The 15,443-nt window shown below is 39.3% G+C and overlaps 1 long non-coding RNA gene across 1 annotated transcript; it reads right to left on the bottom strand.

The window, feature by feature from the left end:
- Window positions 1–698: 698 nt before the first annotated feature.
- Window positions 699–15,224, bottom strand: LOC135283977 (uncharacterized). The gene is made up of 3 exons (XR_010349554.1): window positions 2,478–15,224; window positions 1,661–1,729; window positions 699–944 (listed from the first exon to the last, which is right to left on the bottom strand). It is a non-coding gene; the product is annotated as an uncharacterized LOC135283977 (long non-coding RNA).
- Window positions 15,225–15,443: the final 219 nt, after the last annotated feature.

Raw genomic sequence — 15,443 nt, 5'->3', positions numbered from 1 at the left:
TCACAGGAATTACTTTTATCGGGGTTGGATGCCTTACTAAACCACCACTGTTGGAGATGAAGCAAGAATTAAATCAGAAAAAAAAACTTAAGCCTGTATTGCTGTTGTATATTAGATAATCACTTATTTAATGCTATTCTTAAATTCCAGGAATATTTTACCCTGGATACACAATTCTGAATATTTCCAAGTTTAACATTTATATGTGAATTTTGCTTTTGTGCCTCTGACTACAAAAACTGGTAATAGAGAATATTTGTATTCCTGTGACAACTCTGAAATTTAATAATTAAAACACTCTAATATATAGGCATGATTCAGGCATTTATTAGATGGACTGTCCCAGACCTTAGGAGGTTTGGTGGAGCTAAAAGTTTGAAATCAAGTCAAGTTATTGTTTGAGTGTGCACCTCTAGAATTTCTGAGTTTTAAGCACTGATTTTTACCTCTTAAAGTTTCATGATTGTTTTCTTTGAATTTAAAATGTTTTTCTTTCATTTATATGAAAAAATACTGGCTGAACTTCCAATAGTTCAGCAAAACTGATGGGACTAAGCTTATCTGTAAATTTTAGCCCATATGTAGTCCAGTGATGAAAATGCCCATAATTATACAGGAAGTACATTCACATAAACAAACACAAGGCAAATGTATTGAGAAAGGTTTCCATTTACTCTTTGTTTGAGGTATAACAATATTGGCTACAATGATTATAGGCAAACTCACATGTTATTCTCTTAATAAGCACATATCCATAATTTGATACCCAGTAAATAGCAGCACAAACACTTTCAGAAGTCTCTTTAACACAAGGTCATGCATATCAGACAGGCACATCACAGTGTCCTCTGTGAATCCCTGATCAGCTATTTCTTTTTGTGAGAAGAAAAGTCTCTCAGTGCCCCATTCTTTTCTCTGTAGCAACTCTTTGTATCTCATAGATCCTACAAAAAAGAAACAAACATAAATGACACTAAGTCTAACCAATTCTCTATCCACTTCAAGTCTGACTATTCAGTTAAATCAGACGCAAGCTAAAAAACTAGTGACACCAATGTTCTGTATTTGACAAACACAGGAATGTTCATATCAGCAGGACACCATAAATGTGCCTGTTTCAGGGCACTTCTAGGAAACAAGTGTACAATACAAGGGTGATGACCCACTGAAAATAACCTATGTGAAGCATACACATCAAACCAGTTATTCAACATGCTGTTGCTATTTTCTTTGACGTTGGGTGCTGCAAAGGCCTTACAACCCTGAGCACTCCTGAGTGCAAGCATCTGTTCCTCCCCTCTGAAACGCTGTGTGCAAATCCTGTTGGGGTGGGGCACCAGAGATAAAGACACTGCAACTTGAAAATGGTGACAGCTGCTGAGCTGGCATCACACGCTTGAGATGAGTGTCCAGTAGCAATTTATCGACCTTTTGCTCTTCATACTTAAATATGTTTTAAGACACTGTGATTGTATTCAAGTGTGTGTGCCCCAGAGGCTTTGGGTCATGACTGTAGCACAGCTCAGGAGCATGTTCAAACATTGCTCATTTATACACGCAAAAGGTGGGGGCTGCCAGTTGCTGGTCTTTGCAATGGCAGATCCCAAGATGATGGTGCTGGGGTTTGTATTTTTTGTCTTCAGAGAAATGTAGCACATACCTACTGACCAAGGATTTTGCAAGTCCGGGCCCTCCTGTGCCAACACCACTGGTGAGTTTCCTGTAAATCCTGAACAAAGAACCCACACGTCACAACTTTATCTCTAGTGAAGGCCTTTACAAACTCATTCCAGTATCCCATGGAGATGGTGAGATCCAATTTTTGCTGATGAAAAACCCAAGACAGAGACCTAAATTTAGTCCTTTTACTCCCAGACGCAGGTTGTCACTCTCCCAGTGTTGGGGGAGTCCAGAAACACACAAGCCTTCACCAATTCCTACTCAGAAGCTGATGAGTGCTGGGTGGAACTGGTCACACAGCGGGTGTGGCCATGGCACCAACACAAAAGAAGCTGATTCAGCTCATTCCCTGATAATTTTCACTGTCTTTCCATGCTGGAATTTGTGGGAGGGCTAGACCAGCAATAGCAGCATCAGATCTTCCTCCAGCTCCTTGGGTTGCAGTGAGTAGCAAAAGAAGAGTGGTAAGTCCTGCACTGGTGGGAGTGGTTTGGGGAGCTCTGCAGGAAGAATTAGTGCTGGAGCTGTGTCGGGCATGGTGGCCTCCCCTCATGCTACGGTTACTCAGCTCTTTCACAACACTCCTAATGGTCTTGCCTCCCGAGACTGGAGCAAGGCTTGCAGCTACTTAGTGACCAGTCTAAATAGCAGCGTTGCAGAACCACAAATTAGATTAGAGCAGGCTCTGAAATGCTGACAGATCTGTGCCTACGGTCTCCAAGATTGGCCCTGAACATTCAAGGAATAAGCAACTGTCAATAATAATATTTGGGAAAAATCAGTGCCAAAATTCTTACTGTTAGTCTCTGAGTCAAGTGACCAGCTTCCGAGACCTCTTCCACTCGAGTCTTAAGAAATCTGCTGGCAGCCGTGAAAAAAAAAGCCACATAAAAGTTGAAGTTAGGAATAGATGGTTCACAGTATGCATATAAAGACACATTTTAGTGATTAATAAAGAAAGATTAAGTCAAAAGGATGAGAGTTAAAGGAAGCCACTAATTACAATAGCTCTGTACACTTAATGCTGAAAATAGGTTTGACAAACTCTGAATCTGTTTCTGTGAATTCAGGGAAGATATAGCAGCACTGTGATTAAAGTAGGTAGAAACATGACATTAAAATTAGAAACAAAGATGAAGTGTTAACCAATCTAATAACAAAGTCCAGTATTTTGTGAGATTGCTTTCTGAGGCAGGTAACAGAGGATGTACTTCATGCAGTTCTTTTTCGGTACTGGTTCTTTTGTACTGCTGTACAGCTGAGTCTGCAAGCACAGATCATGCTATTCTTACAGACTCAGCTGCCTTGTTTTCTTTTTTATTCTAGTGGCTGTACTGCATTAAACAAGCCCAAGACTTTTCCTTTCTATTGCTTGTTCATGTAGGCAACTGTTAAAGTTACGAAGGGGTTGTTGTACTGCTCTGAAGAAGAGATTATTTACATGCTCATAAAGAGAAGTAGGTCTGAAGGAATATTATTATTAAATGGTGATTGGCATGACAGCTAAATTCAGTAATACTGTCTTATAGAGCACATTTTTGTGTTCCTAGATAGTCCTACAGTAACCATACAGACCTTTGTAGTTGACAACTTTCTCAGTTCAAAAAGTTTGCAATTATCAGAGAAGCAAAGCTTCAGTATATGGAAGACCTGTCAGTCCAGTCTAGCAGGAGTAAATGTATTAAATTATTTATGAGTAAACTCTGCTTCCTTCTGAAACAGGGGTGTGAGAATTGTTCCCAGAGGGAGTTTGTTTTCTAATTCCATTTCTTCAGTTAACATTAGTATATTGTCTCATATAAAACAGTAATTTACTGTATTTATTGCTTTCATTGTTTGTAAGGAGCTGTAGCTTAGCTTTTTGTCTTGCTTTAAGCAGGTTGTGAGACAAAATATGCTTTTTAATGTCAAAAGGCTGGTTAAAACACACACATTGTTTAAAATAAGTCACAATTTATATTTGACATTCAAACAATTCTTATTTTTTTAAGTTTCTTAAGACATTTACCCAGGCAAACAAATAAAAGCACAAAAGGATGGAAAGTAATGTGGCACTGAAGATGCCCCTGTGCCAGTATGCCACCCTCCTTAATGACCAGGCGTCTGTTGTTATCCATTTTGTCCTTTGTGATCTGCTCTCCATTCACGTCTGTGTGCACAAACACCTTTTGGGCTACTGTGCTCCATGGCAAACACTTGTACCTCCTCAATGCTCAGCAATTCCAAGACCTTCATCCTCAAGAGAAATGGAGATACTGAGTATCTTTGATCTGCTTTCAAATTGGAACAAAACTAACTTCTATGGTCTCTAGAAAACTACAAAGAACTAAAAACATGCATTCATTCAGCACCATACAAGTCCCTGTTGTTGAGCACAGGTCTGAGACTGGCTGGCTTACAGCTGCTGTAGGGATGGCAAAGGCTAGGGATGAAACCTGGTGACACAGAGACAAGCTTGTGGGTTTTGTGCCACCCACAGCTGAAGTTTCATGCTGTGGCACATTTCTGTTGGAAATCAGATGTTGGAAGGAACTGGTTTATAAGCAGTGGCAGGAGCTGGGTTGCTGTTCTCCTGGCAGCTTGGTCAGCTGTGTTGGACCTCTAGCAGAGTGATGATCCACAAATGCTGACCACCAGCACAAAACAAGGTGGCAATCTGCTGACACTGGTGCACAAACAGATGCTCTGTCTGTGAAGCACCTCATATCCCTGTGTGACAGGGATAGATGCTGTCCCCACCAAACGGATCATCCCTGTGAGTGCCCCAAGCCGCTGCAGACCTGCTCTCACTGCAGCATGGTGGTGCACTGGCTGACTTCCTCCTTCCTCACTTGGGTTCTCCCTGGAAACCTGCTTGATGCAGGTGTCTGGGCTTAGACATTCTCATCGTGACAAAAGCTGTGCAAATCTTATATTTGGCACTTTAAAAAGGACTACATTACTTCAACTTGCTTTGTTTTGAATGCAAAGAAAGATGTTCAAGGCGCTGTCACAAGTTAGTTATCACATTAGAGGAACAGTTTCTTCTGCTGTTCAATATTACCCTTAGTTCCACTTCCTATCTATCATATTCAAGATTAAGTGTGAAGCATAATAGACACTAACTTAGTTAGTGCCTGCAGATTTGTCTTGTCAGGGGAATAGTTATTAGCTTGGTTTCATTTGTAAGATTATAACTTTGTCTTTCAACAGGCAGAATTTTCACATGAAAGGCCAAGTAGTAATAGTCAGTATAAAAAAAAAGTGACTCTGTACTATTTACTGATATTGCTGCCCATGTTTGTGACAGAAACTACAATTAATGACTGATTCTTTCTTACCATTAAAAAATAAATATTTTATTTTTAGGGCTTCTAGTAAATTATACTAGTGTGGCTCTTGCATTTTAGTAATTTTCAAATAATTTTTCAAAGAAAGAAAAAAAAAAAAAGAAGAAAAATTCCTAAAGCAGAAAACAGTTTTCTACAAAGAGTGAAAAATTATTTTGAAACATTGCGTATTGACAAATAAACTTAAATTTAAAAAAAACCAAGTCAGTCTCCAGGGTCTTGCTTGGACAGATCTGTTGTGTTTATATTAGTTATATGTGAATTTCAAATACTAATGAAGTAAGTATTTGCACTAAGAGTGGACATGAAGTAAGAAAAGCACTGAAGTTTGAAAGTGAACAGGTAAGTCTAACCTTTGACCAGGTGTAGTATCTGTACTTCGAAAAGTATTTAAATGAATGATGAAAGACATAGAAAAATATACTGAAATTATCCAGGATAAGACATGAAGGAAACTTCATTTGCTTGCTTTAAGGGAAAGAAGGAAACTGTAGTCTATAAATCCATACATGGAGGAGAGGGTCTCATTTGAATAATATAGGTCAATATACTAAACTGAAAAAAGCAAAATGAAATGAAACACAACAAAGTAGAACTGGAAGCTGAAGTTATACTAAATCAGGCAAGGGACATTTTAAAGAGTGATGGTATTTAAACACTGGAACAACTTAGCTAGGAGTGCAGTGAATCCTTCAACATTGGAAGTGTTTAAATCAAGACAGACATCTTCAGAAAGATATACTACCTTCACACAGCAGTTATAGCCTGGCACAGCCAGTACTGAGGGTTCTGTGGCCAGAATTATGCAGAAAGACAAAACAAAGCTTGTAATGGTTTCTTCTGGCTTTAAGCACTATTTTTTTGAGATACGCTTTCCCTATTTCTAACATTTATTTAGCAAGTATCATTATGGTTACAAGACAACGTAGGCAAAGCTCAGACTGAAGTTTAAAAAAGAAAGGTGGGGTGATTGTGATTAATCATGTAAGTCTGGGTGTGTAGTCATATCACACAAGTAACAAACCCAGTTGCTTAAACTGAGAGGCTGGGCTTCAGTAGTTAGAGATGAAAAGAGAGAAACTCCTTCCAATGGCAGCTGATGGTAGTCATCACTCTCTCTGTGGCCCACACAGGTGGCTCCAGAGGCATGCCTCCAAAGGTTAGCTGTTGTTTCCTGACAAAAAGTCCCTAAAAAGAAGGATCTGTTCCAGATACTGTATTTTTCAACTGGCAATTAATTAAAGAGACAAGGTAATTTTCTACGGGGTCAGTTCCCTTTTATGGCTTATAGTGCAGTTGCAGGAATTTTGGCACAGCATGAGCAAAGAGATATTGATATGTGACTTGGGAGGAGCAGAACAGTGCAGCACAGTAGGTCCAGCCTTTGTGCACCATCCCAGACTTGGACAGTTGCATGCAGGCCCAAAAACTTCATTCTTAGGGATTTGCATCTGGAGGTGTGATCACAGTTTCTCTTTACATCTGCGGATTAAGTAGGGGTAGAAAGCCGTGCTCGTCCCACTAGCTTCATGAGGTTTTATCAGATCATAAAAGAGCATAAACTGCCAGCTTCATTTTCCAGCAGTCAATGGAGAAAAATATTTATTTTTTGAGTTTCTTAAAGCATCCCATGATGTAGGAACTTCTGTGTTTCAAAATGGCTGGATGGGTAGAAAGGAGGTAAGAGACAAGTACAGCTTCCATTGTTATCATGCAATTTTCTGTGCTTAAGATGTACCTTCATCAGAAATTAAAATAAAACTCCTGCTGCTCTGAAGAAGCCGATAGCAATATTTGTCTGGGCATTTTAGAACAGATAAGATTCTTGAGGTTTCTGTGTCTTCTATATCCATAAAGAGATGTAAGTGCTACCTCTCAATTGAAATTAATGAGAATTAGGCACCCAAATGTATTTGTGGATTTGAACCCTTATGTTCTAATTACTGTGGCAATTAAATATGTGGAAAAACAGGTTCAGCTGCTGGAATCTTGTCTACACCAAAGCCTGGTGAAATATTTATGCTAATTTTCTTTCTAGACATGGCTTGAGTTTGCACTGATGACTGTGCAAAACCTTTCTTGATTGTAGAGGACATGAACAATATAGAAGGCCCTGAAACTAAACCTTATGCACTTGGCTTAGAAAAGGTTATAAGATACATATTCATGAACTCTGTGTCTTGCTGAGTGAGACAAGTAGTTACAAACAAAATAATAAACAATAAAAATAACCAAATCTTACTTAATGTAAATAATAGAATATAGAAGAGGCTGATTTTTCCCAAACAGTTTCTGTAGCAGATCTTCACAAATCAGCTGTTCACTGTATTGATTTCTGAAGGCCACAAGACCATATAACCAAATATTTCATGCAATAGCATAGACATTTCAAACATTTTTTTTATAAGCAAAGAAGGAAATAAAATGACTGTCTGTTTAATCTGCAGACTCTTTGCTGTTTGAGGCCAATATAATTACCGATATTATTCTTATGCATGTACATACCACTGAAGCACCAGTGTTAAAGGAGACACCTTCATTCTGGATTTTCTAACTTCAAAGTAATGAAATCCTTAACTTCAAACCACAAGAATGAACTTTTCAATGTTAAGTACCAAGTCCTAGTGTCAGTGTATAGAACAACCTTGGCCAAAAAAGCCCAATTAGGCCATGTAAATGAAGTGCGTTTTCAGCCAGTCCTACTGGGAAAACCAGCTTTGTCTGAATGGTTGTAATTACAGTTGATGGGGAAGGGGGAAAACAAATTTGCTATGCATGAGCCTTACCAAGTAGCCTTTTTTTCTTCTAACACTTGCATATCTATAAGAATGGCACTATGAAGGGAAGGAAAAAAAGACTTTGTCCTTATACAGGTTCTTATTCTCTTCAAGAATCTCAATGATACATGAAGTTTGCTATGGGAGAGGTGCTCCTTTCTCTGATAGTCCTTTTGTTTACTTTTCTCTGCCTGACAGCCTCACTGGGCTGCTTGTCATAATTAGCAGCCTAGGTACACAAATCTGTACTTCATAAAAGCTGTACTTCATAGTTTGTTTTAAGCCAGTACTTCCATTCTCATATTTGGGTCCCTTCTTTTGATTCACACCCTCAGAAAAGCATGTGAAAGTCAAATCAAACAGTGATGTGCAAAATTCTCAAATCAGTGTTTTTTCTAGACTCTCCAAAGTGTCAGTCTGTCTTCTCTGTGTCTGTTCTTAAGAATGCACATCCCCACTGGTGGTCTGGATTCACTCTGTGTATTATATCACCTGCATTCCTCAAAAAAGAGTCAATTTTTCAGTGCAATAAATTTACTTATCTGAATTCACATTGCAGTGTGCAGTTTACTCACTGTATCTCTGGATTGCTAGTTGGGCTGTCTCTATCTCCTGGCAAGGAAAAACAGGGCCCCAGACCAGTACAATTATATCCAGGGATGCTTCCTATGTGCCATTCTGGCTTCTGTGAATAAGGGCTCATGAAGGTCACATAGCTCTTTCTTAGATATAACTTTCAAATTCTCTGTATTTGTTTTTACTGCTCTAGTTCTTAAATACAGCAGATTAATTTCTGCCCATATCATTTGCATCAGTCTTTCAAAAGGATGCCTTTTCCCACAAATATAAAGCTATTAATCACAAATGTTCTATTTACAAGTTACTGTATGAGTGACTCTTTCATATATTAGTCATAATGTTGTCCATAGCTTTATTTCCTTTATTTAAAAATAGCTAATGATCCTTATTTCAATTAGTATGTTAATGTCAATAGTATGTTAATGTCAATAATATCAGTGTGTTTTGCAATGCTAAAGAACTAAGAGGGAAGGGATTGGTCAGAGATGAGTTACTCAGTTTCAGATGGTTTTTTTGTTTTGGCTTAGGGCTTTTTTTTTGGTTTGTTTTTTGTTACATTGATGCATATACTGACTGGAAAAAAATAACATATGCAGGAAAATTGCACAAACTACCCAAGTTTTTCACCAGCTTATTAAGGGTATCTCTGGCCATTGTTAAAAAGGAAGTTTTAGCACATAAATATTTTACTATGTCATAGGGTAACTGTCTGTTTTATGCGAGCAATGAAAGGAACTAAAAGCAGTGGAGTCAGGAAGGAGGAAAAAAAATGAAGTTGTAAAGACTACTTTTTTTTGCTCTCTGTGGGATCAGTTTGTCCAGGCATTGAAGTAGACAAGGACATACATGTTTTCTGTGTCATGATCTGCACTTCACCACATCAAGATCCCAAGTGTAAACGAATGCTGATCCAGCAGCATTATTTTTGCCTGATTCATGCTGTGCTTAGTAAAACCTTGTATACAGGCACATGATCCAGCTCCTGAAGAGTGAGAGGTATGAACAGAAATTAGGTTTCTATATGAGAGAGCTGAACCAAGTTAGCTAAGGCTGCTGCTGCCTGTGTAGGTTGTGCTCTTCTCCAAAGGAATGACTTTTCACAGGAAAACTCTTTCAAGACTGATAACCACTGAGAAAAATTAAGCAAACTCCTGAATAAGTTTAAAGGATGCCTACTGTTGTTTCATGTTTTTTGACAAAGGCACTGGCACTACCATTTCACAACTAGAGGATGCGGTACATATTAATCTTGGTGTCAACAAGCCTTAGTGTTAATCAAGGTGGCATTCTTGTTAGGTTACCTGTTTCCAAAGACTAACCATTAAAAGAGTTGTGGATGGATATTAATTCTTATGCAGAGGTCAGACAGAAAGCAGGTCAGGGTGCGCTTCTCACTCAGATCAGAAAGCTCCTTTGAGTTGTCTCAGACCAGGAACAAGTTATAGCAGTCATGCAGACTGTGGGAGAATAATGAAATCTCCAAAAGGAGGGGTTGGATCCCGAGCAACTGGCTGTAGCTGGCCCTTCTTGATAGGGGGATCAGACCTGATGACCTCCAGAGGTCCCTTCCAGCCTCGGACATTCTGTGAACATGCTGATCTTTCTTCCTTTTTGCTATAAAAATCCCCTAGAATGCAGTGGTTCATAAGATATTTGCAAAATGGACTGGCTGATGATACAGAGGGTAAGGCCAGATTAAGGTCAAGCCCTCCCTTACACAAAGGACTGAGTACTATGAAAGTTAGATAAATTAGTCTGGTTGAATGTAGCTATTTGTGTGTTCTTGTGTGTCCTTAGACGTTTCATGGGAAACAGAGAGACCACTAAAGACCACTTGTTACATTGCCATGTTTACCTTGAGTGACTTTCTCTCCATTTGTAATTGGAAAATAGTGACAGCACCTTGGTAATTTTACCAATGCACTGTGTGTCTGAGATTTCCAAGTGCTATTACTTCACCTCCTGGGCCATATATTGTGGCTATGCATTTGAAGTTCATAATGGAATGGAAAGTGCACTTTTTTACAAAGTGAAATATACATATTTGCAAGATATTTTCTTTCCCTAAACTAAATCTGAGACCTTGCATCAGTAGCAATGTGAATAAATATTTTTTTGCAATAAAAGCATGTTGTTTGTAGTATGTCACATTAAAATAAAGATTTGAACATGGTTAGAAGTCACAAATGGAAAAGAAAAAAGTATTTACAAGAAATCAAGTGAAAGAAAATTCCTTTTGAGCCAAACACTTCAATTGTACAGAACTGTTGCTTTATATTAGGAAACACTGTAGAGAGTTTTAACATTACTATGTTCAAAACACTGTAATTATATAGCAACAAACCTTAGGAGTAAGATTCAAAAATACTTGTATATAGGACCTAATGTAAAAACTACTCAACTCACTTATAGTTTGTTTTTTTTTTTTTTTTAACTTGAGCACCCTTTTAACCAATCCAGATTAACCTTCCCAGAAATGCTGGAAATGCTGGAGGGAGGATGAATATGGAATTGAGGGAGGGAAAGGTAGTGGCTCTGTCTGGCAGCAGGTGATGACAAGACAGGGGGCTCAAGTTGTTTTGATTTGCTGATCTTTCAGTTGAGATGTGGGAAGAAATGCTGCCACTTCTTTTATTGATATTTGTTGGGAGACACTCATTATGTATTACTTCATACGTATGTGTATGTGCATGTGAGGCTTTTCAGAGCTTTGGATGAATGCCTTTTACATAGCATTTTTAAGATCAAAATCTATACAATTATGTGGATTCCTGCATGCAAATGATTTTAGGGAGTCTGGTGTTATAGCATTTTTAATTTTCTAGTAGATTTTATGATAGTGCAAAGTGATAAATTATCTTTTGCGGCTGCCAGAGTTATTTAACTATCTGCAGACACACCATTAGCAGGAGCAGTCTGTGCCCGGCCGGTGCTCCTCATCCCTCCCTGGGAGACTGCTCCCAGGGAAAAGGATTTCTAGGCACTGCTGTGCAAGGCCCTTTTGGCAGCAGTGCCACCGGGGTGCAGGGAAGTACCAGCCAGCCACGGTGTGCTGCAGGCAGGAGGACATTTTTCTACCCTGCAGTGGAGAAAGCTACCAAACAAGCATTGCTTAGTATTGACTTTCCATTGCTACTGGCCTGTGTTAAAACCAGTGACATAGAAAAGAAAGGTTCCATTTCCCATTACCAGATATCCAATCCCCCTAGAAAACATCTGTTGAATCTGGGATGATGCCATGGTATTAGCTCTTCAGTTGCATGCTGTTTCATTGGCTGTTCTCAGCGCTGCCCTGTCTATCACAACGCATAATCTCTTTTCAGAGACGTTTCAACCACATCGTTAGGGTCCCCAGTCCCATTTCTTTGAAAATCAGTGGTAGTTTTTAGCCTTTGGCACACAATTTGAAGTTTAGAAACTTGACTCTGTGCAGGGTGTTAGGAAACAAAAGTTTCCTGACAATTTCATGTGACAAAAGTTGTGCAAAGAAAAGAAGTGGGTCTGCAGAAATACTGCAAGTTGCCGTGTCTATGATCCCAAGAATCTCGTACTGGAGTGCCGCAGACACATAACTAAGTGCTTCTCAAAATGTTCATTACTGAAGACAGTATGAGAGAACTGTCTTTAGAATTCAAGTAATATACTACCAACGAGAGGGAGAATAATACAGAAATACTTTCTTGATGATGTGTGCTAAAGCAGCAGGCATTTAAGAGCAACAGATGTCAATCTCTGAGGTTTTTGTAAGGAATTGCAATTTATGACGTGTTAGGGTAAACAGTTGGATTATATTTCTGAAATGCATGTTCCATCAGGTAAAATCATTGTGATTATAGGCCCTAGTACTTTCAGTAAGTTATGCACTAAAAGGCTGAAATTGTAAAACAAGTATGCTTATGCTTTACTGTTAATCCCTCTTTGTATCTATGCTGAGTAAACTACAAGAGAAACTGCATTAAACAATAAAGGCAAAAATGGCATGTTATGTCATCTTGATAAACAATGACTGTTATACTGTTTTCCTTCAAGAAGCAACTGTGACTGGCCTCTGTATTCTCCCTCAATTGAGAATGTGCCTGACTGTAAAAAATCCCAGAGGATTATTTAGAAGTTACTTTGTTCATGCCTCTCAGTGAAAGCAGCACTTTCTGCATCTTCTCGCTTTGCTGCTTTTCCTTAATTTTCTCAGCTCTTATCTATTAGAGAAAGCTGAATTTGTTATTTCAAAAACAACCTACTTGCATGCAGACTACAAGTTTTGAACAAAGTGAAATAAAACTTCTTTTAAGTGGTTTTGGAAAAGTTTGACAGCAGAAGATAATAAATGAAAATAAATCTACAATATTTCTCCTAATGCAATTTGTGGCATGTCAATGTCAAAGCATTCTAACAACAAATCAACAAATATTTGAATGAAAACAATATACATAACTTATTTTACTATATTGGAAACAACTGTCAAACAATTATTGTATGACTTCATGAATTAGTTGGCTTTTTTGAAATATTCCTGCTAGGAATAAAATTTTAAAAAAAGAAAAAAAAAAGAAAAAAAAAGAAAAAAAAAGAAAAAAAAGAGGGGGGAAGCCTATATGGGCCTTTGAGCCTGAACATATTGTGTCAATCATAAGCATATGCAATGTATCTTAGCCATGAGGTAAAAATTTTCTTTGTAAATTATTTCATAAATAAATAATTTGCCTGAAAAAAGTCTATAAAATATTTTTTGCCTTTGTTAAATTCTCTACAGTTCTTTGTGGTGAATATAAACAGATTCATATTGACATCTTCTTGATCTGCTTTATTTTAACTTGAAATGCAGAATGTATCATGAAAGCGTTTCTAATAAAGATACGGTAACAAACTTTTTTCTGAGCAATAGAGTATTTCATTAGAGTTGTCTACTTCAAACTACGAAGACGTGTTGTGTCCTTCTCATTTTGTTTATGAATGGCTTTGCAGTTTCATTTTAAAAGTGCATGCACAAAGATACTTATGTCCTTAAAAAACACATCTCTATAATACTGCTTTATAGGTGAAAAAAGGTGTGTTTGTTATCACACTTTACACACGTTGAAATCTGTGTTTTTGCTGTTATCGATCTTCACAGTTTGTCTGTCATAATGTGAATAAAATTTGGGGAAGCTAGAGCCACACATAAGAACTGGCTGGGATTTAAGGTGCGAGGGGCATCATTTCCTGGTTTAAAATAAAAAGACATTAATAAGTCTCACTAGAGCAGAGAAGTATAGGGAAATAACTCTTGTTTAAATATTTTCCACTCAAGCTCTGCTTGTAAGATGCTTAGCCAAGTAACCTGCCTATTTTAACCCTTCCTATGCAAGACATAAGCCAAGTGAACAGTCATTTGGGGCTGACATGCTCAGTAAAAATAATAAAATGAGAACTGTTGAGAAAAACATGTTTGAATTGATGTGACAAAAATACTTGCTTTTCAGAGTTCTGTAGTCACTAAAGTTTGTGGAAGGGGCTTGTCTCTTTGACCGTGTTTCAGTCATGGCATTTGCAGCTTGTGAAAAAATAAATTTATGAACTCAGGAAAGGGTGTCTGCGCACATATGAGTGAGGTGCTACCAAGTATGAGGTACTAAAGTATCGAGGCATACTTTGTAACAAACTTTAAATTTTGGTATTACTTTCCTTCCTATTCAATCTATGTCTCTGCTGCTCCAAACTCAGTTTCTGTGGAGAGGTATAGAGGGAATACCACACGTAATCAGTCAGTTCCCCTTTCCCTGTGTCGGGGATCCTCCTGTGTCTGCCTAATCATGCAAACTTCCATTTTCAACATGACAAGTTCACCTCTTGTATGTGAATTACTGTTTTTCTATTCATAAAGTGCTTTATCAGACAATCCTACAAAAGGACTTGAGGGAGAAATGTGCTCCTGGGTGATTTACACAAGCAATTACTTTACAAATCTGCCAGTGGATTATATTAAACATGTATGAAGAATATTTAAGTTTGGAGAGAGGGCTGAAAACGCCATAAGTTTTACAATATGGTTTCATTTGCGTCACCATGTATCTCTGAAGGTTTTATGCTTTACACTTCACCGGTATTTGAGAGTAAAATTGTAAGGAAAAAGTTATGTAATTTCAAATATTTGGGGGGAAGCAGCTTCAACTGTCCTACTGTAATCACTTAGCTCTTTTCCAGCTTATTCCTTGAATAATGTTAGTAGTTGCAAGCAAGCAGAATGCATCTATTTGAATGTGAAATCAGCTTAAAACAACTTGCATTGGAGGGAAAGCACGCCATATAAAGTCACCTAACTGCAGAAAAATTGTGTCCAAATGCCCAACAAATGTTTACATAGTTTTTAACGCCTACTATATTTGGGATTTTAAAACCCTTTCATAGGAACCTTTTATGTACTGGTTCTCCTTGGAGACAGTTTTTACATTGACATGCAGACTTCTGGCAGTTCGTAGTATGGGGGATATAGGAGTATTTCGAATTGAAAAAGTTCCACACAAGGAGGAAAAGTTGTGAGGTTTTTCTCGGATCAGCTCGAGGCTGACCTGCGACCGGTATCAAAGCGCGGGCGGTAACGGGACTGTTCATCGCTCACCCTGGGAACTGTCTGCTCACCCGCCTCAGCACCCGCACGGGGCTGAGAGGTGACACCGAACCTGCGGGAGACCCCGAGCAGGGCTGGGGTCTCCCGAGGGCGGCAGCTACTGGCGCGCGTGGGTCGCGCCTTTTATCCCCACCGCCGCCGATTCCAGCCCCGCAGGGCAGCCGCGGGTCCCAGTGACAGCCGCGGGCACAGCCGCCTCCCGCGGGCCGCGCTGGGGGCGCGCCTGTGGCCTGCGGCTATCCCTGCTCCCACTCAGCGCAGTCCCCGCGGCCGCGGCCCGGCGCGCCCCTCCGCTCGCCCGGCTCGGCGGGCCCGGCCCGCGCTGCCCGTGGCCGTGGCCCGGCGGCGGGCGGAGGCGGCGGCGGGGGGCGGCGCGGGCCGCGCGGCGGGGCCGCCTGCACTGTCTCTTTAAGGGCGCTCCGTCTGGGGTGGCGCTTTCCTCCGCGAAGGCTCCTTTGATATTAATAGTGTTGG

Source organism: Passer domesticus, chromosome 1 (genome assembly GCF_036417665.1).
Source record: "Passer domesticus isolate bPasDom1 chromosome 1, bPasDom1.hap1, whole genome shotgun sequence".
Classification (NCBI taxonomy): Eukaryota; Metazoa; Chordata; class Aves; order Passeriformes; family Passeridae; genus Passer; species Passer domesticus.
Note: the sequence above shows the minus strand (reverse complement) of the source record. Positions and strands in the feature narration are given on the sequence as shown.